The sequence below is a fragment of the Dermacentor andersoni genome, chromosome 2 (genome assembly GCF_023375885.2).
Source record: "Dermacentor andersoni chromosome 2, qqDerAnde1_hic_scaffold, whole genome shotgun sequence".
Taxonomy (NCBI): Eukaryota; Metazoa; Arthropoda; class Arachnida; order Ixodida; family Ixodidae; genus Dermacentor; species Dermacentor andersoni.
In genome coordinates, this window is record NC_092815.1 from 209760428 (window position 1) to 209785437 (window position 25010).

At 45.5% G+C, this 25010-nt stretch overlaps 1 non-coding gene across 1 annotated transcript; it reads right to left on the minus strand.

Moving 5' to 3' along the window:
• Positions 1-1091: 1091 nt before the first annotated feature.
• LOC126541020 (U4 spliceosomal RNA) lies at positions 1092-1233 on the minus strand. The gene has a single exon (XR_007601604.1). It is a non-coding gene; the product is annotated as a U4 spliceosomal RNA (small nuclear RNA).
• Between the last annotated feature and the right edge of the window lie 23777 nt (positions 1234-25010).

Sequence of the window (25010 nt, forward strand, 5' to 3'; positions counted from 1 at the left end):
TCCTATTTCCTTATGTAATATCTGAAGTTCCGGTTGAACTAGTTCATTCATACAAGTATTTAGGAGTAACACTTTCAAGCGATCTTTCCTGGAATCCTCATGTTACTAACCTAATATCATCCGCGAACAGGACGTTAGGATTTCTAAAACGCCATCTGCATCATGCTCCTCAACACGTAAAATTGTTAGCCTACAAATCATTTGTCAGGTCAAAACTAGAATTTGCATCGCCTATTTGGAATCCTCATCAGGCATACCTAATTAATAATCTTGAATCTGTACAAAATCGCGCCGCTCGTTTCATCCACTCGTCATATTCCTTTGACATCAGCGTTTCCTCCTTAAAAACTGCATCCGCATTATCCCCCTTATCGCTCCGTCGTCGCATTGCCAGCCTATCTTTATTTCACAAATTCTTTCATAGCCCTATGCGCATCGCACCTTATATCCTTCCTCCTACACGCATATCTCACCGCACCAGCCATCAGCTACAGGTTGCCCGTCCACACTCACGCACTGTCACGTTTTTAAATTCTTTTTTTCTTCGCACAGCTGCAGACTGGAACGGCCTTCCTAACGACGTTGCTGTCATTATGTGCCCATCCAAGTTCATCGAAAATGTAAAAAACTTCCTGTTATTGTGACTATGTATTTTTATTCTTGCCACCCCTTATGTAACGCTCCATTTATTGGAGCCTTTAAGGTAATAAAATCAAATGAAATGAAATGACTTACATGACACGCCTGTCCTTTTGATACATACCAAGTAAACGAAACGACCATGAAAGTACTAGGACGTAGACGGCTCTTTCATGACCTACATGACACGCATGTGTGTCATGTGTTTTATCATTTATTTATCTATCTATCAGTTATTTCGTCACACGTTTGTGATACAATGCCTATTTTGGCACATACCAAGATGTAGGGCGCCGGTTTCATGACCTTACCAAGTTAAGGAAACGACGATCAGAGCAGCAACACGTACGCGGCTAGCCGCCTCCAGCGCATTTCCCAACTACTATTGTTAAGGTTTCCCAAGTCAACCAACAGTTATCCACGAATATTCTGATTTTTCATTCAATAATGAAGCCCCGTAGGGCCTGCCAAAAATTGCCATGGCTGACGGTATTTCACGTCGTCCCGGCGGGGTATTGGGAAAAGTTTTCAACTAGCAATAGTCGCCCCTCAGCTATCACTTCATTGGGTACGACACCGCCTCTGCGCAAAGCTGCCTCGTCCACTGTTTCGATATGATCCTATTGCAAGAGGCTTCATTACCATTGCAGTTACTGTGCATGTAAAGATTGCGTTTTTCTCAGTAATTGTTTAGGCAATTTAAGGAATTTTATATTTTTGCAGTAAGGCTCACAAATTAAACCATTTCTTTTATCTGATATAAACAATTCGTTTTATATATTTGTCGAAACTTGTTATAGTGCTTATGAAAGCATCTGGCAGTTTTGTAGAAAAATATTTTCAACATGTCTTCATAGGTGGCGCCAGGTGGCTCCTAACGCCGCCGGTTGCTGCCTAATGTCCTACCTAGGTAGAACATTAGGCAGCAGCTTAGGACGTAGCAGGAGCTTGGTGGCGCAGCCCACCAAAGGGGACGCTCCAAAGGGGATGTTCCAAAGGGGACGCTCATAACATCCATCCATTCAACCATCCATGCTGCTAATCGCTGGAGAAGTCGGCGTGCGGTAACGTTCAACGACTACAGCACATTTAGTTCAATCTTCAGGACTTGCCCTGGTTCCCTCACATGTTGAATCATCATTAGCGTCTGCTTAGCCACATTCGCCGGCCAAGAACCCGGATGAGGTTACGTTGAGTGCCTCGGACCAATGAACGAGGGCCACGTTTTCGATCGTCATGTGCGTGCTTGCGATGTTGTTCAAACACACAAATTAGCGCGTGAATCGTCCACAGCATCCCGAAGGCCCCAGCGAGGCCGTCCGTAACTGTGTAATGTCAATTCACTGTGCCTTCACCGTTTGCAGTCGATTACCTTTCGAAGCCGCATGCGCCTGAGTTCGGGAGGTGGAGCGTTTGGGTCGACCGTCGTCTTTGAATAACCTGCCTTATCTGCTTCATTTCACAATAAAACGCCATAGTCCTGTCAGGAACGAAGCCGCAAATTCTCAATCGTGCTGCCACAAAGTTTGTGATGTGTTTGGAGACACTTGCCGAGCGAACGTTACAGCTAGCAATTATCGCTTGAAGAAACCCGTCTCTATGACATGTCGTGTGAAAGGCTGTGTTCATCCAAACGACGTCTTTGAAACGGCGCAGTTGACTTGGCGCCATGGACTTCCTAGCCGAGAACAACGCGTGCTGCCAGACGCTCCTGCACATCGCCTGCAGGGGCAACGCCATCGTGGCCGGGCTGCTCCGGCTCTCGGACGTACTCCCACCCATTTCCAAGCTTTACAACCGCAAAGACGTGGTCTAGTACGGCGACATCCTCCTCGACTACAGATACTTCAAGGTTATCGGCCACTTCGAGAATGAGATAGAAGCAAATGATGTAAGGATACGGTGCTTCACTGCCATGATGCAACTGCCCTTGTGGTGTGGTTTTTGTTATCTAGAAGCAGAAAGTAAGTTTGTATAGAGGCAGAATGAACAGAATTGAAGTGGCAGGCAGTTTGCAGAGGCTGCATGCCTAGGCCAACTTCACATTGCTTTGCCTCTATAATAAATATTTCTTTCTGGTTGAAGCATTATAATGAGCGAAACAAAGCATTATAAATTTACAATGTGACATCCCATACATTTGGCACCAAGAAAAGTGGCAGGTATAATACGTACCTGGCAGCAAGCCTGAATTTAGCTTTCTTTTTTATGTTTGTAAATTTGGGCTCACCCTCCGATTTGCTAATGTTGAGAGAAATAAGGTGTTGAAAGCTGGGGTGGGGCATTATTAAAACAGATACATACGAAAAGATGTTTTGATGCTACCTGCTCCACCGTCATTGTGGCGGCACATGAAGCCACATGCCAGAGGTTTACTTGCCACAAACAAATCTATTTAGACAAATTCCTCAAGAGGGCCAAATCGGCAACAGCAAAGTTGCTAAAAAGCCACGATGATTAAAAACAACGTGTTTGTTGTCAGACTGTGCTGTTGCAAGTTTTCTGCTCTATGTGTGCTTCGGTCTAAAGGTAAGGTATGGTATGGTATGGTATGGTATGGTATAGTATGGTATGGTATGGTATGGTATGGTATGGTATGCTATGGTATGGTATGATGAACTTTATTCAGGTCCAGGAGATCAAAGCTTAGGTTGACGCAGGCGGCTCCCACGTCGGGACAGTAAGGTTTAACCTTACCGCCGTATCGTGGGCTTTCTGGATGGCCTGTACTTGATCCAAAAGAACTGCACTGTGAAGGACTCGTCACCACCAGTCTCTTTCCTTGTCACAGTCCATGAAAGACACAGGACACTGTCAAAGCATATAATCCAGAGCAATTATGCCAATACACTTCTGGCATTTGATTGGTACCTCTCTTTCTGGATATAGCCTGTTAATAAAGTTTGGACTAGGATAAGTCCTTGTCTGTAACAATCTCAGAGCCACCGCTTGAGCTCTATTGAGCGTAGCGAGTGGTACTGGGAATTCCCTTCTGTTCATGTAGTAATGCCTCGTGATTTCATTATATGTAAGTAATTGGTCGCTGTTCTCCTCCTGTATATTATTAAGGTCCTGGTCGCGTAGTGCACGGATAGTGATTCCTCGTGCAGCTGCGTTAGCCATCTCTTTTAAATTCTTCCGAGATGGATCAACAGACCCCATGTGTACAGGAAACCAGCGGATTTCCATCCCTTGCCTGTCCATCTCACCGATTAGCTGGGCAGTCCTTTTGGTTACAAAGCCTTTGGTAAAGTGTCTAATAGCCATCTTAGAGTCACTGTAAATTCACGTCCACTTATTATTCTTTAAAGCCAATGCGATCGCTACTTGCTCCGCGACTGTCGTGTCTTTAGTCATGATTGTAATAGCATCCCGAGTGAGACCTACTGTGCATCTACTAATGTGCATCTACTACTACTAACATAAAGGCTTTCTTTCCTCTGACCCACGCAGCATCTACAAAAGCCGCATATTCTCTGTCTAAAGGTAAATAATCTTGAATAATATCCACATGTATATCCCTAACAGAAACGCGCTTCAGGCAAACTTGCAAAGAAATTGATGTTGTGTTCGGTTTTAGAAAAAGTTTATTCTGTTAAAAAAAAACATTGCATATCAGTCCCCAAACCTTCCTTTGGAATTCTTCAGAAGGTGAAAGGATGCAAGGGAAGTATATTTTTCCATATTTATGCAGACAAGTTCCTGAAACAGGTGAAATTGGCTACACTAGTGTAGCTGAAAAGGTCACTGTGATCTAAAAACAATGTGTTGTTTGTCAGTATTTGTTGTGCTAAATTTATTGCTGGTTGTGTTCTACGTCTAGAAATCAATAATCTTAATAAAGTGCGTATATATATATATATATATATATATATATATATATATATATATATATATATATATATATATATATATATATATATATACGGAAACGTGTGCACTGAGGGCAAGCTTCAAAAAAAATTTGCTGTACGACCCCCCCTTCCCCCCCCCCCCCCAGCCCTCCGATTTTACAACTTTCAATCACCGCAGGTCGGAAGTTCTGCTTCCATCAAACTGGACTTGACCAACTAAACCTTTCTAATTTTATTCTTTTAAAACATGGCTGGTCGTGTTGTTCTTGAGAACTGTTTATTGAGATGGGACACCAAGAATAGGGGACCCGCCACAGTGGCTTAGTGGCTCCGGTGTTGCATTGTTAAGCACGAGGTCGCGGGATCAAAACCTTGCCACTGCGGCTGCGTTTCGATGGGGGCGAAGTGCAAAAACGCCTGTGTACCGTGCAATGGGACCGCGTGAAGATCCCCTGGTGGCCAAAATTATTCCAGAGCCCCCCCCCCACTATGACGGGCCTCATAAGCAAATGGTGGTTTTGGCACTTAAAACCCCATAATTCATTCACCAGTAAGAGAGGAATCTTCTATGCTCACAGCATCTGCAGGACCGGCATGAAAAGTTGCGGGAGAACTACAATGACGTCCTCACGCAGTTCTACTTGGCATTCGAAAGTGTCACCATTGACATAAACCGGTGAGTATTAATGTGACATTGTCAAGCATACAGCAGCATTCTGTGCCACCTTTTCAACAAAATGGCACTGTAACAAAGTCCCCTACATCATTATGTACTCAAAAATCAAGCGAGCAGTTTTCGTCTTTGCTACCCTCCCCATGTGCAGTCTCTTCTCTGCGTACTCTAGGGCAGTACTGAAGCTTTTCAGCGACACACTGCTTCCGCCACACCAGCAACGCTAAACCTTACACGAGGTGAAATCATTTGAGTTGCGCACAAAAAGCAAGTGAGACGACAAGGAAGAGCAGGAGTGTGACTACACATGGCAAAGGCATTCTGACCAAGTGATCAGAACTGTTATCCCCCGTACATGGACCAATCGACAGCTTTTGCCCCGGTAATGTCATGTGCATGGCCCTGTTGTCACCGTGACATGTCAAGAAGGGAACGAAAGGTGCTGGAGAGGAGCATACGATTGTTTTCGTTTTTTTGTGTTACTAAAGGTGGCTTAGGGGCCCCTGAACACGCAACTGCGTTTTGATTCTGGCATCCACAGACCTGGTCTTACAATAGTCAGAAAGATCAGCAGGTTAAGCGGGTTAAGTTTCCCTTACTTGTGCTGTAGGTAGACGGGGCTATGTGTTTCCGAGAAGTGTACATACTCTGGAAGAGAACTCTCGGTTGCGCTAGCGCTTTCGTAGTGTGCATGATGCGCATAGGACAAAAAATAAGTTACAGTACACTGAATGCGCGTCCAGCTTGCCATTCACAGGCACAACAATCGCACAGTCTTTCCAGAGAGGGTTGCCATGGTGTACTCACCCTGGTATGATCACAATGTGTAAGTAGCATATTGTGTGAATACGCAGAAACACTGCGGGTGAAAGAAATCGCTAGTTCAATTCCAAGTGCATTCTACTTTCCGAGAATGTTAAGGTACCTGTCAGGGGTAGTAGTTGTGTGTGAACCATTGTTCGTCCAACCCAAAGAGCCCTTGAGTGCACAGTGAAAATTGAACCATGGCCACGGTTTTGACACATGTGATGATTAATTGCGACCTTCTGTGGCCGTTGCCACTAGCGTTACCAAGCACCGAACACCAGCCCTCAGGCTTACACTATTCACCCACAATATATTTGGGGAATTACACGAGAGATCTTGTTTATGATTCAGGAAAATATTATTTTATAAAAATTGAATTCTTGATGTTTACCTGCCAAAACCACGAACTGATTATGAGGCACGCCGTAGTAAGGGACTCCGGAAATTTTGACCACCTGTGGTTTTTTAACGTGCAACTAAACCTAAGTACACGTGTGTTTTCGCATTTCACCTCCATCGAAATGCGGCCGCCGTGGCCGGGATTCGATCCCGCGACCTCTTGCTTAGCAGCCCAACATTATAGGCACTAAGCAACCACGTCGCGCGGAAAATATTATTGATGATGCTCACAAAAAATTCAATATGCTTCCGTGAAATATGTCCTTTGCAATACCTTACTAATGCAAGCGCTCCAGAGAGTAATTGCGAAGCTTCAATATGGCCATATAATTCACCGGCCTGAACTGGAAGACGTTTGTAACAGCAACTGAAGCCAAATTCACTGCCATGTACTAAATTTATTTGTCGAGTTATCGAAAGAAATACACCATTACAACGTTTTGAAGCGCGTGGCTTATTTACACTTCAACTCTCAATGCAACTCGTCAAAAGAAGCAGGTTCGCAAGAAATTAGGCTATGATTCTCTGCAATGCAACACAATACCAGTCACTTTTGAAATGCAAAATAAACTTGAATTAGGATTAAATTCAAAAACAATGTTTCTTTCTTGGCAAAGACGAATGGTTGAAAGTGTACATAAAGATCTGATAAACAAACATGAAAGTACAGATAAACAAAAGTATAGCTATTGCGGCATGAAAAGCACAATAAATTTGTTCTAATGCGTTATCATAGGGTGTGTATTTTTGGGGAGTTCTAGCTGACCTCCCTAATATTCCTGTACTTCCTTTTTCATTGATATAGCACATGGTAATCCCAGTCCATATGATAGTAGAACGACGCACAACGCGAAGTACAAAAACAGAGACACGACAGGCACTGCGCTGACTTTCAACACTATTTGAATACCGTTTCCAAATCATGTGTATATTATAGATGAGGGCGCATGCACAGAAAATGGAAAGGCGCATTCCAACAGCAAGTAATCTGTGGTGTGTACGTGGAGCCCTCTGAATGTTCTCTGCCCCTCGAAATGGTGACAACTGATTTTGGGCCCTTCTTTATCAAGACTCACTTTTTGTCAGTGCTACATGTCGACGCGAAAATGCCTCAATGGCATTGTTTTCTTCGCTATCTGAGAAAATACATTTTTATGTATTGTACAACCAGAGAACGAACTTTCCTTCTTTCAATCTGCGTATTAGAAACGATGGCACCAATAAAAAAAGTGTGTTTCTTAAAGAAATTAATCCGTTTGTGAGGAGCGAGAGTGGTTAAAGAAATCAGGAGGCTTAAGTTGTTTTGACAATACTTAGGCCCGGATTGCAGGACCGTCGTAGATAGTTCACTGTACCAATTGTAAGATGCATGGTTCTCGGAGAACGCGAACTATTATACTACATTTCCTATGTATGCATAGCGTTGTGGTATTTTATTAGGTCCTGAATATTGCAATATTAGGTCCTGAATATTGCTGAATTTTCTTGTTTTAGTTAAAAGAATTCTTAACAATCGCCGGCGACGTATGCCCGAAGTCTTGTCTTTAGACACGATAGCTCAGATACGTAAAGAATTCTTTCACGAAATAGCATCCAGAATTGCTCTTTAAATAATTAGTGTAGGGTACACTTTGTTAGGATCGGCCTGCATCTATTTCAGCCCGCTGCACGTGTTCCAATCCAGCCGGACGGGGCGCACTTCAGAGAACTGCGGATAACCAGCAGCCACGTGGCGCGGGGTCAGCTCACGAGAGTTCTCGAGGGGAAGTAATTGGCGGAACCTCCCCATGAGCTTTTCGAGAAACCAGACAATGTGCTACCCGGCCGAGTCACCAGGGACGGCTCAGAGTTCTAGGAAGCCCCTCTGACGTAGGCTCCGGACCATTACACCTGTGTGTGTGTGTGCAACACGTGTATGTGAGCCCGCCTCCTCCAAAAGGGCGGGTCATCTACGGTGACGTCGAACGGTGACGTCGAACGATGACTGGACGAACGTTTCCGTCCGCTTGGAATCAAGGGGGGACCAAGTGCTTATAAGCAGCGATTGCCGGCTGCTAGAGTGTGCGCGTTGTCGTGATCGCCGTAGTGAGCTGCGTGCTCGTTGTCATGCTCGAAATGTACTCGTGAGCTGTGTGCTCGTAAGCTGTTTGCTGTATGCTCGTCTTGCGGGCTCCATTTGGGAGTCACGCTAGACTGTCGATGTTTCTCATGTTCAACTGTAAATAACATGTAAATAAATCCTGCTCTCCTAAGTCCCGACGAAGAGTCAAGCTCCTTCCTACAGCTACGACTGCCAAATCTTACATCTGAATGGCAGCGGCCTACAGCTCGTAGATCGTCCGGCAACTCCAACAAATGGTGGCAGCGGCGAGATCGTCCTCAACTCTTACATCTGGTTGGCAGCGGTGAGATCGGCTTACAGTTCATAAATCGGCCTACAACTCGGAGACAGCAACGGCAGCTGACGGACGTTGGCACATGGTGACCTACCGGTATCCTGATCAAGTTGGAGGCGACTTGGAATTGACCACTTCTTGCAACTGACTGGATACGGTGGAGAAGGACAGGTGATATGGTGCTGCTTCGGTGGGTAAGCGTTTGGTTTTGGCTGTAGGATTTACCAGGCTTCAATTTCTCTGTGCTTTGGGATTTGATTCGCTGGGGATCTTTTACTTGCATTTGGATTTGCGTGGGTATCCCAGCAAGTATTGTGTGACAGCAGAGCCAAAGCTTAAAGTTGCGACTAAGGTCCTAATGTATTTGACGAGAGCTGACCTGTTGTGGTTGTGTAAGGAGCTCGAGGTAGACGTAGAGGAGGACTTGAAGGAATCAGAGATTCGTAAAACCATTCTGGAAAGTGACAATGATTTGAAATTCATTGAACAGATTGGCAAACGAATTCTAAGCAAAAGAGAGGAACAGGAATCAATTAAGCAAGAACGCCAAGAGCGTGAGCAAAAACGGCAACAGGTTGAAAAAAAAATGGCAGCAGTGAAGAAACAGATACAGGATTTGCAGAAGTTAAACGCACGAAGAGAACAGCGGCTTGAGAAATCTGTAGGCTGGACACAGCGAAAACGGGAAGTAGACAGCAGATTTCAGTCGAAAGCCGAGGAAAGTAGTAGTACCTGTGAGAGTAGGAGCACGTTCATAGGTGAACACGAAGTGCTAGGAGCTGACGAGGCCTTAGTGGCAACAGAGGCCGTTAAAGGCCAGAGTGAGAGCGACGAGGTGCTCTGCCAACAGAGGACTGTAGAGACAGCTAGGCCAGCTGCGAACAAATTGGCACAGTTACCGCGCGTGTGCGTCGCATCTCATGGTAGCGAGGTCGTTAGCGAGGTACAGAATACTGCGGACTTGACAGACGCGAGCACCCATGTGGAGTCAGGTCTCCGTGCCGAAGAGAAGTGCCAGCTGGACGATGCATTTGAGAGTAGTTCTCGGGATGGCGAGCTCCCTAGCTCACGTGAGAACAACTGCATTGTTCAGGGATCGGTGCGGCTCTCCGCCAGTCTAGGTAGCCTAGATAGGAATGATTCAGTTAGTAATCATTCGGACTGTGCGCGTGAGACAGCGATCGATATCGACGGGCTGTGTGCTGATGCACAGCGTGAGTTGGGCAATGCAGTAGAGGACAGTTCGCAAGAGTGCGAGTTGCATAGCTCGAGTAAAGCCTGCTGCACTGTTCAAGAGTCGGTTGAGCTGTCAGCCAGTCGAGGCAGAGAGAGAGTTGATTTAAATGAAAATCAATCAGACTGTGCGGGTAAGAGACCGATCTGGGCCGACGAAATGTGTACCGGCCAGCACGAGGCGCGAGAAGGCGACATGATAGAGAGTTCAAAGAAAAAGCGCCGCAGAAAGAAGCGCCGTAAAGATCGGAATGCGGTGGCTAATGTGGCGCAGCCAAAGACGGCGAAAGACGCAAAAAGCCAGGGCACGAGGAAAAGAAAGGTGCGGTCGTCGTTGACGATGTTGACGAACCCAACACGTTCGAGCCACCGGTCAAAAGGAGACCGAGAAGCATGTTCTGCACGGACGCGGGCAAAGGGCACGGGGTAGTTAAATTCCTCGTCGTTCCGTCGTTCTTTTCGAAGCTCAGCGTCTAGTACAAAGAAGCGCAAGGTGGCAAGACGAGACCAAGTGGGGAGTAGCGACGCGGTCAATCGAGGTCGTGATGAAAGACACATATTGGCAGGGGACTGTAACGTCTTGGGTGAGCTGATAGTGAGTCAGCCCTTTTGTTGTTCCTCGGTAGCCAAAGTAGCTTTAATTCGGACCGCGACCACCTCGGGTACGGCTCAAAAGCATGCGTCAGTCGTAAGCGTTTGGAACGGGAGGCCAAGAGAGCTTCCGTAGAAGTAAAACGTGTTATTCTGTTTTATTTTTGAGCACTGGAAAATTTCGCGTTTTAAGTTTCTTTCAATATGTAAAGGTATGAGCTTTGTTTATGTTTTGTTTGAGAAGCTCCGTGAGTTGAAAGTGGTGTTTTATGTAAACATGTAGTTTCGCGAGGTGTTCATTATGAACAATTATGCTTTCTTTCTTGCGTGTGTGAGTAACCTGAAGGACAAGGTTATCGTTGAGAGGCCTATCGTAACGCGCATGTGTGTTGTTTACCCTTCTTTTTTTTAAAGTGTTTTGGAAGTTTCTAAAAAAAATTAAATTATGGGGTTTTACGTGCCAAAACCCCTTTCTGATTATGAGGCACGCCGTAGTGGAGGAGTCCGGAAATTTCGACCACCTGGGGCTCTTTAACGTGCACCTAAATCTAAGTACATGGGTGTTTTCACATTTCGCCCCATCGAAATGCGGCCGCCGTGGCCGGGATTCGATCCCGCGACCTCGTGCTCAGCAGCCCAACACCACAGCCACTGGGCAACCACGGCGGGTTGAATTTTCTAAGGTTAAGCGCGTAGATTTTCAGTAAGTGCGTGATTTGCACTAAGAGTTCGTAGTTCCATTAGCGCGTGTCCTGCGCGGACGAAGGGAAGCAGATCGTTTATGACTTGGTTGCTCGTGCGTGTTGAGGGCAGCCGTATTCTGACTTCTCCAGTACACGTGCGTAGAGCTAGTTAGTAGAAGGCACATTTGTTGAAAGGTTCCTCTGTGTTGCGTAAGCTACGCAAGTTTGGTTGTTCGTTTAAGGAACGTGTCCTGTGTGGACTAAAGGAACAACTGTGAGTAAGCGTAATGAAATGTTTGCGTAAAACGCAAGTATGCTTTCGCAATAGGGACCACAAAGCTAGCGCGTTTGTCATTACGTACCTGTGGAGTTGGCCAGACTGTTCAAATGGCAACAGTACGCGAGATAAGTACGCCACTGTGATAGGGTAAGAACAGGCTGTTCGTGAAGCTAGGCTGCTTAAATTATGTTTGGGTATTGGTATTTGAGAGCCTTCGGTTTAGTTCTGCGTAAACCTTTGCTCTTGTGCAGCGCGACGGTCAGGTTTGGTCGAAGTCAATGGGAACGTGAACGCTCGCTTTGGCGGCACGAAATTTTGGGGCAAAGTTTGGGATTCCCAGTTGAGTGAGTTGCATTGAAATTGTGATAGGAAGCTTGGTAGGTTAACAGCTAATTCCGGCCGTTTGAACGCTGAGTGGTATTGTGTTGCCGGGTAGACTCTTCTGTGCCAGTTGCTGTGAGATGGTTGAAGGCATTCCAAGTGCGCAGGGGTTGCAGAGAGCAAAGCCAGCGTCTTGCTCGCCAGCAATTCTCTTCCTGCCCAGCGGTTGCCAGCACTGGCCAGGCGAGATTTTCCGGGCCATGGAGGAGCTGATAGGCTCGGCCTGCAGCTATTTCAGCCCGCTGCACGTGTTCCAATCCAACCGGACGGGGCGCACTTCAGAGAACTGCGGATAACCAGCAGCCACGTGACGCGGGGTCAGCTCAGGGGAGTTCTCGAGGGGAAGTAATTGCCGGAACCTCCCCATGAGCTTTTCGAGAAACCAGACAATGTGCTACCCGGCCGCGTCACCAGGGATGGCTCAGAGTTCTACGAAGCCCTTCTGACGTCGGCTCCGGACCATTACACCTGTGTGTGTGCAACACGTGTATGTGAGCCCGCCTCCTCCAAAAGGGCGGGTCATCTACGGTGACGTCGAACGATGACTGGACGAACGTTTCCGTCCGCTTGGAATCAAGGGGGGACCAAGTGCTTATAAGCAGCGATTGCCGGCTGCTAGAGTGTGCTCGTTGTCGTGATCGTCGTAGTGAGCTGCGTGCTCGTTGTCATGCTCGAAGTGTACTCGTGAGCTGTGTGCTCGTAAGCTGTTTGCTGTATGTTAGTCTTGCGGGCTCCATATGGGAGTCACGCTAGACTGTCGATGTATGTCTTGTCTAAGATGTAATTAATGAAAATAAATCCTGCTCTCCTAAGTCCCGACGAAGAGTCAAGCTCCTTCCTACAGCTACGACCGTCAACTCCTTCAAATGGTGGCAGCGGCGAGATCGTCCGACGACTGCCAAATCTTACATCTTGGATACAAGATAGTTTACTGCCTTGGGCAGTGCTTGCCTGGGCTCCTTGGATGTACATTAGAACAAACGGGAAGAGGAAGTAAAGCAAGATATAGATATCAAAAAAATATAACAGCCCCCTAACCAGACACGTGGGGTGTGATAAACTACGCTCTCCGTGTATTTTTTCGCTAAAGGTAACCATGCGCCATGCAGTGATGTAATATTTACTTTTGTAACGAAATTACTTTTGACATGCAGAATAAAAAAAATTAACGGAACGACTATGCTTCGTCGCCTTTTTGTGAGTGCATATCGCGAAACTAGCGTTTTCCTCATAATTCCTTCCAAGGTGACATGCCTTGCAAGTCACCAGTTGCTACTGGCCAACTTCGGTATGTACCGTGAAAGAATTTCCATATAAGTTTGTAAGCGAACTTCTGGCAATGTTTTACCAACGTAGTACTTTGCCCAGCAGAGATTCATTTCACCTACAACTGCGCAGAACCGCACAATGGGATTACCACGCGCTTTTTTGAACCCTTTGAGTTTGGACAATGTGGAGAGATGCTTACAATAAACTCTGGATGAAAAATAAATGTGTGAAGAGGAGAGGACAGTCCCCTCTTGAAAAGTTCAGCGCTTTCTTCCGCCATATTCTCATTCTCCGCCGACATCTTCGCTGATCGCATAATTAGCCACAGCCCTTTCGACCACGTGACCGTTTCGAAGCTCCTTCTCCCCGACGACATAGCAATGGGCACAGTGTACAGAGGATCCGCCTCGCGTTCCCTCCTCAGATCGCTGCTCTCGAACCTGGCACAGATAGTTATAAGAACCCTGCCAGGCTATAAAAACCGCCGCAACCTTCTCCGAAAGGAGACTTGTTCCAGTTGCAGCAAATATCAGTCCTCTTTAACACGTCGCACACATCATCGGCCCACTTGCTTTCACTGATCACGGTGACAACCATCGACTTGCTGACAGAAGGAGTCAACGACGTCCATCAGAGGCGCACTGAAGCTCGAGAATTGACTTCGTCATGGCACAACCAAAGTTGAACTGCGCCCCTGGCAACAGCAATAACGATCACGTACGCGGGCCTCCGTGGCCCTTGGAGAAACGCCACCTGGACATCAAGAACCGTGGCTCGTCCACCTGCCTCTTTCGAGGGTATGACTGCTACTTCCTGAACTCGCGATCCATCAAGTTCGTGGAGCCACTTCCAAGCGCCACAGTTTTAGCCGGCGGCTCGGTGTTGCGCTGCGCAGCTTCCCTGCGGCCACACCCTGTGCGAGTTATGAGAGTACGACGCCTTCATCCGAAAAAGAATGGGCTGGGGTGCGTTTGGCAGGCATTCTCAGATCATGAACAGCAGGTTGTCGTTATCCCTCAAGAGAAAAGTGTATAACAGCTGTGTCTTACCAGTACTCACGTACGGGGCAGAAACCTGGAGGCTTACGAAAAGGGTTCTACTTAAATTGAGGACGACGCAACGAGCTACGGAAAGAAGAATGATTGGTGTAACGCTAAGAGACAAGAAAAGAGCAGCTTGCGTGAGGGAACAAACGCGAGTTAATGACATCTTAGCTGAAATCAAGAAATGGACAGGACATGTAATGAGAAGGGAAGATAACCGATGGTCATTAAGGGTTACGGACTGGATTCCAAGGGAAGGGAAGCATAGCAGGGGGCGGCAGGAAGTTAGGTGGGCGGATGAGATTAAGAGGTTTGCTGGAACTACATGGCCACAATTAGCACATGACCGGGGTAGTTGGAGAAGTATGGGAGACGCCTTTGCCCTGCAGTGGGCGTAACCAGGGTGGTGGTGACGCTGAGAAGCACGTGTCTGTCGCATTGCCAATCCTGAGCCCTACCTCGGAAACTGCGTACTGCAAGCACGAACAACCACCAGTCAACAGTCGCAGACTACCTTATCAGATGGATCTAACCAATAAGAGAAAGGTGCACCCGAAGTCAGACAAAAATTTGTTTTTATACCAAGACACACCGACCAGGTAACTAGTTTTTAGCCCCATTCTCTCAGTGCGGAGTATCTGTATTTAGCTGTTGAAAGCACGACAAAGGCTACTGCCTACTTAGTGCGAGATGCTTTATGTGACTACTGCAATACAAGTCTCAGTGCAGAGTTATGACAGGCCATTTACGGAAGCGAAGATCTTGGGAGCCTGGACTCACAGTTCATTGGCCCAGAAAGCAGTTCGAGCGCTTTTTCGCTACCTGAAGGCAACAGACTTGAGTGCCCGACTATAGACATCCTACACCTAAGTTCTCTCTCTCCCACTTTCACTCCCCATTCCCCTCCCCACGTGTAGGGTAGCAAACTGGACTCAGTCTGGTTAACCTCCCTGCCTTTCCGTCTTTCCTTCTCTCTCTCTCTCTCTCAGTGCAGAGTTGTCCTATTAAGGTCAAAAACAGAAGTGTGGTACCTGTAGCAGTGGAGCAACCCCGCGAACAAGTGCTTGCCATTTTCAGAGCAGCTCGCTATGCACAAACACTTCCCTTTTTCTCTCCTTTCTTTTTACTCTCCAGCTAGCCTAAATGTGTCGAAAAAAAATCTGATACGGCTCGCTGGACAGGCTGGACATTTGCATGCACAGCGCAGCTATTTCAGACATTTCGTCGCCGAAATGTTCTAGACCGATCTAAATATGGTGATTGGCATCAACGACCCTCTCGGCTTCCACCAAGCATTTCAATCTGGCACCAAAAAAGAGAAAGTCAAGCACAGCACCAAGAAAAAGAGCCGCCATCAACCTCGATGCCGCAGCCATTATTGTTTATTTGGATGGCGTTGCCAGCACAAGTAACGGATTCTGGAGTGGCGGTTTCATTCGCAGCGGTTGTGGCAAACAGTAGTTTCGCTTTAACTCTGCAAAAGTGTGAACAATGAAGAGCACCAGCTACACCACAATGGACGGACGATCTGTTGGCAACCAGCACACTGTCGAAAAAATCGTCGGAATGTGCACACGATAATGAAAAGCATGTGTCAAATGAAGACGTGCGCCGCAGCTGCGCTAATCATTCACGTTAACTGCAGCGTTTGCACTCCTCGGGTGCACATTATGAACATAATTTGCCGATTCATTCCCTAAATAAAAGCTTGTTGACATAGGAAGCATTTGTTTGTTTTCTTAATGCCATCGATAATTAGACAGTCGTTTCATTTGGACATTTTTGTCTGTCCCGAGAAATCCAAAGTAAGGAGACTTTACTGTATATACGTGGGATGTATCGCTCTCTTCAAGGTGTTTTTAGAGCTTCAAAAGAAAATGTGCTTCAGGAACCCCTCTGTGCATCTAAATACAGAAAATGCTGCAACAAAAATAGAGAAGGAATAAAACCAAATAGTATGCCATGTACAAGAATAACTTTATTGAATACTGTACAGCTCTTTGTGAAGTAATAAATAATAAAGAAGTAAAATAATAAATAAAGAAATAAATAAAATAAATAGACAATATACATAAAATGAATAAAGCTAAGAGCGCACTGTGTCAATTAAAACTCATGTAAATAGTTCCCATATAAGACTGAAAATATATGAATGCAGTGAATGGCAAGAGTTGTGCCAAAGAACAGCAGCAGTGTGCATGGTAACTTATCTTCAGAATAGTTCATACATGGCAGAAGCCTGCATAGTCGCACTTCCGGATAAATGTTTAAAAATGATGGATATACATATGAAGCCGTCTAAAAAATTATGAAGCTGTAGCACGACACAGCAGTTAAGTTTTGTAATGATAATGAATGATAAAGGTAAAAAGCATGAGTGGGGTAATTAAAAAGAAAGGACAAACAATAAAATACACTTGTTGTACACTACAGCAAATATGCGCGCATGGTAAATCCAAATTTCAGAGGGGAAGATTAAAACTTCACAATAGAACACGCATGCTGTACAAGAAAGTAAAAAGCAACCACAGGAGTTCCAAATAATACACGGTTATGGGAAATAATATCATGCAAAAATTGCACAGAGGTACACCCTGTGCTTCCTGCCAGTTTTGACGATCATTTCTCCAAAAAGTCCTCAATCCCGGCAACCAGTCAAACCAAGTATTTGGGGCCAGGGTTGACCCGTGCGGCGATGCAGCATAGCGTCTGTGTCCTGCAGATATGCGGAAGTTGAAGACGGTGCAGGGCTAAAGCAATGAGCTTAGCTTCGATAATGCAAACGCATTCGTGGACAGAGACTCATTTTTGCCAGTTATGTCAAGTGGTGGTTAAGGAAGAGCACCGGACACGCTTCAGGTGAATCTTACTCCCCGAATTATTCAATACGTGCCTTCGTTTCATGTCAATGTGCCAAGCACATTGCTACAAACGAACACTTTGTTAAAGGCAACACCATGTTTGACGGGACCCTTGACATGTCGCCTGCCAGCTACCACACGTAATGCATGCAGCCAGTAACTAAACTGCGCATGAAGTCTGCGATACCATTCCTTTTAAGCAGAAACGGCCGATTCCCAACGACAATAAGTATGCAGGGATTTACCCTGCAAATATCACTGAAAATGCACAAAGCACCATTCTACCACCTTGTCTTTCTTCCAGTGGAGTGTCGAGTCTTGAAATAAAGCTGTGAAAATTTCACGCATTCCCGGAGTTTATTATACGAGTGTTTAACAAAGTAAGCCTAACAAACTTTCTGCTAATAGCAGCATTTAACAAATGTTCGATATAACGAAGGCATTTGTGTCGCATGGGACTTCAATGTAATGAGGCTGGACGGTACACAATAGAATGATTTATGTAAATTAGTGTGAAGAGAAAGACTGCTTGAGGCCTGCTAAAATTACCCAATTGTCTGAGAGATACAGAAGCCCCGATTTTGAGAAAACACTATGCAAATTTGAATGGAATTGCTAGTAGTTTAGATTTCCCTTACAAATGCAACTGATGGTTTGAAGCCTTAGATTAGAATTGCGCTTCGAATTATAAAATGTGCAGATAAATTACGAAGAAAATGAAATGCCAAGTTTACAATTTTGCAAGTCCAAACAAAAGCTTTATAACAGTGCCCAAGGCAATTAGTATGCAGACGAAATAGTTGGTCTTGACTCAAGCTTCTAGAGAATTTTAACAGCCAATTAATGGCGCATTTCAAAACAGTGAACACACAGTGTCATAGTTAAAGGGACTGACAACGAATTTCCATGGTACACTTTTTTACTGCAATGGAAGGCTTACCGGTCAGAGTGTTTAATCATCAAGTGCACTAACGTTGAAAATGCCATGAAACATTTTCTTTTATCAGAACTTTTAGATCTGCAGTGAGGATGTAGTCATTCACTAGAAGCAGAGCGTTTCTCACTATAATACCTAGAGGGAAATCTGGCGCCACCGTAAGAGTTTCCTAAGGGGCGCTGTGCCGTCATGGGAAGAATGACGGCATATGCATCTGCAGGGCTTGTGTTGGTTGGTGTCGTAAGAGGCTTCATCAAGAATGTGGATATGGCTACACAAATAACGCGTTCTTAAAGTAAAATCTTCACAACGTGTTTCCATTCAGGCATATTACATGTTCCAGTGAAGTTTACTCGCCTATAATGCATAAGAAAACGAAGAAAATCAATAACATACAAACTGTTCCAAAGCGAGCGTGAATATTGTCTGTCCTCCACCTTTAGCAGCCCGCTGATACTTCTTACGTTTCATATAATTGTTCATGCAATAATAAGATCCCATAGTTAAACAACACATGTTTTTTTTGTAATAATAAAGCTAAAAGAGCTTTTACATGCCGCTTCAGTAGAAGATGAATAACTGACAGAACGGGGCTTGCCAGGCGAGTCTTCAAGTTGTCCTGGCTCTCCGAGAACGACGCCAATTCGAAGTCACAATATACCTGCATTCCCATGCATACCGCAGCGCAACAGCGCCAGATTTCCCTCTAGGTGATGTGCCGAGAAACGGACTAGAAGCATGCTGAAAACGGCACTAGGTGAGCGCGATGGCGATCATACGCTGGCATTAGTGGGAGGCAGACGATAACTGTGGCCATGCTGTAACAAAGTACAATTCTGTTCATGAAGCCGATGTTCCTGCAACTCATGTTTTGCGAATTGTTAAACGATTTCTGCGATACGTAGCTGCGTGTTGGCTTGTCCAACTGCTGTGGTATTTAACCAGTCAAAACGAAACCAATCGGGTCGAAAACGAAACGACGCCTTTAGACGGGATACAGAGTTCAGCGTGTTGCCGTAGCCATGGGTGCATTTTTGATTTACAAAGCATAGAATAAAGCGCGAGTGTAACAATATGCCAACTGCAGTTTTAAGCAGTAACCAGGGTTTTCTACCAAGTTGACATTTAAAAATTCCCCGAGTTTTCCACGTTTTTCCCGAGTGCTTTTGCAATATTCCCCGATGACTTAGAACTTTGTTTTATGTCAAGGGCTCCCTACATCATGTCGCCCAATGGTGTCACTCTCTAGTAAGCATGTTAAAAGAAAAACGTAATCCACTGTGAATAGTAAGCGGTAGTGTTTATTTTATTCAAGAAGGAAACTGAAGGGAAGGGGTAGTAAAATGCACAGCGAATAAAATATCTTCGAGAAATAGTAAAACCCATTGCAAATCTAGTCGAACATTCTCAAATGCGAATAAAAAGATTCATAAGGAATGTTTTCGAATATGAGCTATTTCCGTCAACTGATAGCAAGCCAACTGGTATGAGACCCGAACTTTATCAGAAGTGAGATTCTCTTGCAACAGCTGGTAAGTCAACCTCAGCTGTCCTTACAATCTCAGCCAGCGCACAACGCCTCAGTGTTGCGTTTCACTGTTAAGAGTTTTTTGTTTTTTTTGCTAGGATGAGGGACACCTCCATTTCGGCGTCAGCCAACACTCTGCTTTTAAGTGCAAGCTCCTTCAAAAAAGCGGCGGCATGCTTCCTTTCCCGTTCATTTCTCAATGCGTAGCATCTCAATGCGTAGCATTTGAAGCATCCTCTTGGACAATGGTACAGTATGTGTACGATTTTTCGGACTCCCGAGGGACCACGAAAACATCCAAAAGAATGAATGCATGTATTTTACAGCACCTAAGAGCTCGAAGCGCTACAGGCACGCCCGAAAAGGCTCTAAAGGCCTGCCAGTACACTTATTAGGCATATCGGTGCTCCTACTGCGACAGCAGATGGTGGGTGCACGCGTGTATAATCAAGGAATACGTACTGCGTCCCGTCACAAATGCCCCATCCCAAGCTTGTTATCCTTCACTGCGTAATATTTTTGCATTGAGGCAAAGTTAACTGTCGGGAACCGGCATTATGCAACATGCCGTCCTCTCCGAGCTTCGAAGCTAATCGCGATGACCACAAAGGCGGAGTCGATGCTATTGCTGACAGTGGCGAATTCTTTCAATGAAAAACATGGCACAGAACGGCAAGAAGCTCACTACTAAACCTCGAAGCAGATAGGCCTAGCATGGCCGCGGTGGTGGCTACGGCTGCCAGCGGATCTGCATGCTAGTGTGCCGGTACGAGGCGGAGAGGTTATCGAAATGGCGGTGGTTGTGGCTTTTATTAATTCCGTTTCGGACCTGCGGTCACGACCAGAAGCCCGGAAAATCTGACGGCGAAGGGTTCTTGCATGTGAAATTCAAGACGTTGTTATACATTGACCCTATGGGGTACGTAGTGGGGCCGCGAAGCCGTCCGAATTATCTGGCGTCCGAAAATCGCTCGTTGACGGTACTCTAACAAATTCTCCAGCCGACGACGTGGCATCAAATACTATTCCTTACGATTACTCTAACTCGAGCCAGCATTACCTCTACTTTCGTTCTGTTTCAATAAAATTGCAGCCAATTTTCCCTGATAGAAGAACAAATTGCCCGAGTTTTTCCAGACTACTCAAGATCCCTGAGAATTCCCGGTTTTCCCAGTTGGTAGGCACCCTGAATAACAGTGGACTTAAGTACAGTAATCTAATAGAATACATCAGAAGTACCAAGATTTCAATGCCGCGTCTCGCCACTTACTGGCTTTTGAGACTTTCTTCGCCAATTTAAAATTAAAATGCCTACTTAAATGGCGAACACCGTGCTGGATCACTATAAATCATGGTCATTGGATTTCCATCAACGTTCTGGCCAGTTGTCAGTCCCTTCACCACCATTATAACTGAATTGCAAGACCACGAAACACCACATGGTGTCTCCAACAACCTGAGTTGTTGACAAAGCATGAGTAAAGCTTTCCATACGCTGCCAAAAATGCACAGGAATCGTTCTTTCATTCTTGGTTGTCTTTCATTATTCAGATGCACAAACTAAACTTTCTGGTTCAATTATACAGTTTGAACCAGGAAAGGATTAAGGAAAGTTTGCAACACTCACGCAATTACGTCACACTCGTCTGAGTACGGACGCATTGATGGCACGATCACAAAGTTGGGGTACGCGTGGGAGGTCAAGGTGGAACCAGATTAGTCGGCGAGAGGTTACAATCTGGACTGGCAGCCTGCAATAATAATAATTTAAGAAAAGGGGAGGGGGGAGAAAAGGGAATTAGCAGATTTATACAATCTCTTAGCAGGCATACATCGGGAACAGGATAAGCTACAATAAAGCCGCTGAAGATTTGTGTGCGAGTCGAACCAAGTTATTAAGACAAGATCGCCGCGAGGCGGCGCTGCTGTGCTACCGCGAGTGCTGTCTGTACACAGTCTATGGGTGTCGCGAAACAACGGCGTAGCTCGTGCTGTCATCTCTATAGACAGAAGTAAATGCACACAGCGTTCCAATGCGTTCGCAGCGGCACCTGTGCTTTGGGAAGCCAGAGTTGCGTAATGAGCAGTAGAATACTCAGTGAAATAAAGCATCGAGTACAGCGAGAAATTGGGCTAGCTGGCGTTAGCCGGTACCTATTAACTGTTACTAATAACCACGATAGGACAAACCAGACAAGAGCACGATGTCCATGTCTAGTGTCATACCACGGTGATTAGTTATAATCAGATTACAACATCACAGATTACAACAGGCAGCAGACTTGAATAAAAGTATTTACTTCGTTATGAGTGCGCAAATAAATAGATTTCGAATCTAATCAAGAAAGAAAAATCAATTTTGAGATATTCGATTCTATAGTCGGCTGTTTAACAGAGTCTTCTGCTTATAAATTTCGTGCAAAAAACATGGTGCTGCACATGCCCAAGAGGCTACTCACTTTATGTAACAAGAATGAATCAGTAACTTGGGTACCTAGGAGTCGGGATGTACTACCATAGTATATTCTACTCCGGTTAAAAGGAACACCGAATTAATATGCCAGCACTGATAACTCGGTTTGTATATGGAGGTTTGGAAAACTTACTTTATACATAGAATTTTAGTCGTAAAGAACCAAGCTTTTTATCCCTCCAAAACTGAAGAAACAACGAAGTTACCCTAAACACCCATGAAGATTTCAGTTTAATAGGTCATACTGCGGTTAATGGCAATCTTCTATTGCCTAGGAAGTTTTGCTTTTTAGTTTTCTTCCAGGGAAAGGAGGGTGTTTCCATCTTCACAGCAGGTAGTTTTTGTTTGTTACCAGCTTGCAAAGGCCAAAATGTGCGACGGGCAAAAGCTGGAAATGAGCATCACGTGCGAATGCCCACTAAACCACTGCTGCATACAGCAGAGCCACAGCAACTACTCACATTGGGTACTCAAAGGCACGGTGGTGGCGCTTGGCGATAATGCAGATGTCCCGGGTGAGAGGCCAGTAGCCTGCGAAGAATGTTTCTACATCTCCCAGCAGCTGTGAACACGAAACAGCAAGCAGAGTGTGGCAACCTGTCATGTTCTCATTTGAACAAAGTTTTCTGCGAGAATCACTAGAGAATTCTGGTGTCAGTACAGTCAAACCCACTTGAAACAATCCCAGGTGTAACAATCTGTGGGTTGCAACAACCACATGTCACGGCATTTATAATTTTCTATCCCTGCCAATTTAAGCTGCAGCCAGATTTAATGAACATTCGCAAAAATGCCCTCCTGCTGCAATGAACACTTCAAACCTAGTAATTGTATAAGCGGAGCGCACGCAGAGCTCTGAAGCACAGAGGCGCAACCGAACTCGTCGCACGGCAGCGCACCACCCACGGCAGTGCAGCTCTCCGTGCGACACTGAACACTACGTTATGCATGCTATTTGGACAACTTTGACCAATACGAACCAACGGCAGTTCAAGCGTTGCTATCGATATTCACGTGGCCCGAGTCGGCATGGTGGTGCTGCTGCCACGCAGAGTCGGCAGTTATGGTTCGTCGATGATTCCTTTAGGTTGTTGCCAATAACAGTTTACAATTGTGTTCCATCTTTCATACGTTGCACTTTTTTTTGCCCGAAGTGGCACAAAAAATGTAACTTCATAGTTCTTGACACGCGTGTCCAATGCTGCAGTCTTAACAGCGAGACCTCTGCAACATGCCGGCATGTCACAGTAGTGTTCGCTTCAAGACAACTAGAACGCTTCGCTATTATATGCAGAATCCACTCGTGTCCCACTGATAGTAAAATCTATCGCAAGCCCTCGAAGGAAAAAGTGGCGGCAGATGCTCTCGTAGTTTCAAAACGACGTGCGATTAAAACCGGCAGGGCACCATTTAGAAGGAGCCAAGACGATGTATATTGTTCTTTAGGTTACATTTTTTAACGGGAACTTGTGGTTAGATGCGCAAGACGTGCCAGGAAGATAAAACTCATTTTCGAACCAGAGTTGTGTGAAAGCATAACTTCCGAAGCCGGCTACAATATGTTAATTTTCTGGCGTTTTGAAGGGAGAGTCCACATATAACCAACTTCCGATACGACAGCCTTTCGCGGAACTATCCAGCTCACTATAAACGGGTGAGACTGCGTACAACAGATGCAAGTGTGGCGGTTCGGAGAACGTGAGAATGACGGGCAATGCAAGAATTCGCCCAAACTCCATCTTGGTTTCAAGTACTGCGTCATACAGGTGACAATGAAATTATTGCATGCATGTACCAGGAATATAACTGCGTAGTAGAGTTCAGAAAAGAGCAAGTGCCTTGAAATTTTAAAAGATAAAAGCGTAATACAAATAATGTCACTAGAATGTCTGAAGCTTCACGATTGACTATTAAAGAAATCCACGTATGATCCCAGTGCCACAGTCAACTCTAGTAACTTTTCTACAAAGACACATATGGCCACAGATTGTTTCTCACACCGTGGTCGACAGACAAAGTATCACCAAGCATCATAGGGGTCTGCAGAGACTCATCTGGACACCGACCATGAATAAGCCTCGCCTAGCAGAACACCTGGGGAATCGCTTGCGACAAACTTGATTTAAACTGGTGAAGATGGCATTGGGAAACAGGATGAGGTATCATTAGTACAACAGGTTGCTGACGAATGTGAAAAACCAAAAAAAAAATGTTTAGGGGCCTCGTTCATATTCCCATCCCTCGTCAGAAACGAGGAATCTATACATATAGTAAAGCAATGAAGGGGGCTAGTTGGTGAACGTTCATGGTTATATTGGCTTGTCACATCGGATAAAAAAGACAGCCCAACGCCATGATGTTCAAGTTCTGTTCTCTGCCCCGCAAAAACTAAAAGGCATGTGCAAGAGGGTGAACGCAGGATCCAAAGAGGCCAACCCTAGTGCTACGGTCTGTCAGACTAAGCACGCGAAAAAGTACGTGGAATGCGCTACTTCAGTTGTTTACCAAATCGCACTAGATTTCGGGAAAGTATACATTGGGCAAACTGGATGTTGTCTAAATGATAGGTTACGGGAGCACAAATACACGTGCCAGCTTCTGACAGCACCTAGCAACTTGGCCGCACATTGCAAACAATGCAAATGCTCCCCGCTAATAGAAAGCACCAAAGTCATTGGAACATCAAAAACAAAAACGGAGCGAGAAATATGGGAGGCGCTTGCGATAGCTAAAGAAAAAGAGATGTGCGTAAGCACTCCGTCCATCGCGCTTATCAAAGCTGAGGTCGAGTTTGCCAGGGCGAACGGGTGCATGTGAACGATGTATGCCTAACCCGAATTATGATCACACGTCGGCACCTTGTCATATCTTATCTAACCCCTCCCCCCCCGCACCATATCTCCTTGTATATAAGCGCGTTCTTTAACAGTATTAAACAATTGGTAGTTTGCGCTACGTCCGTC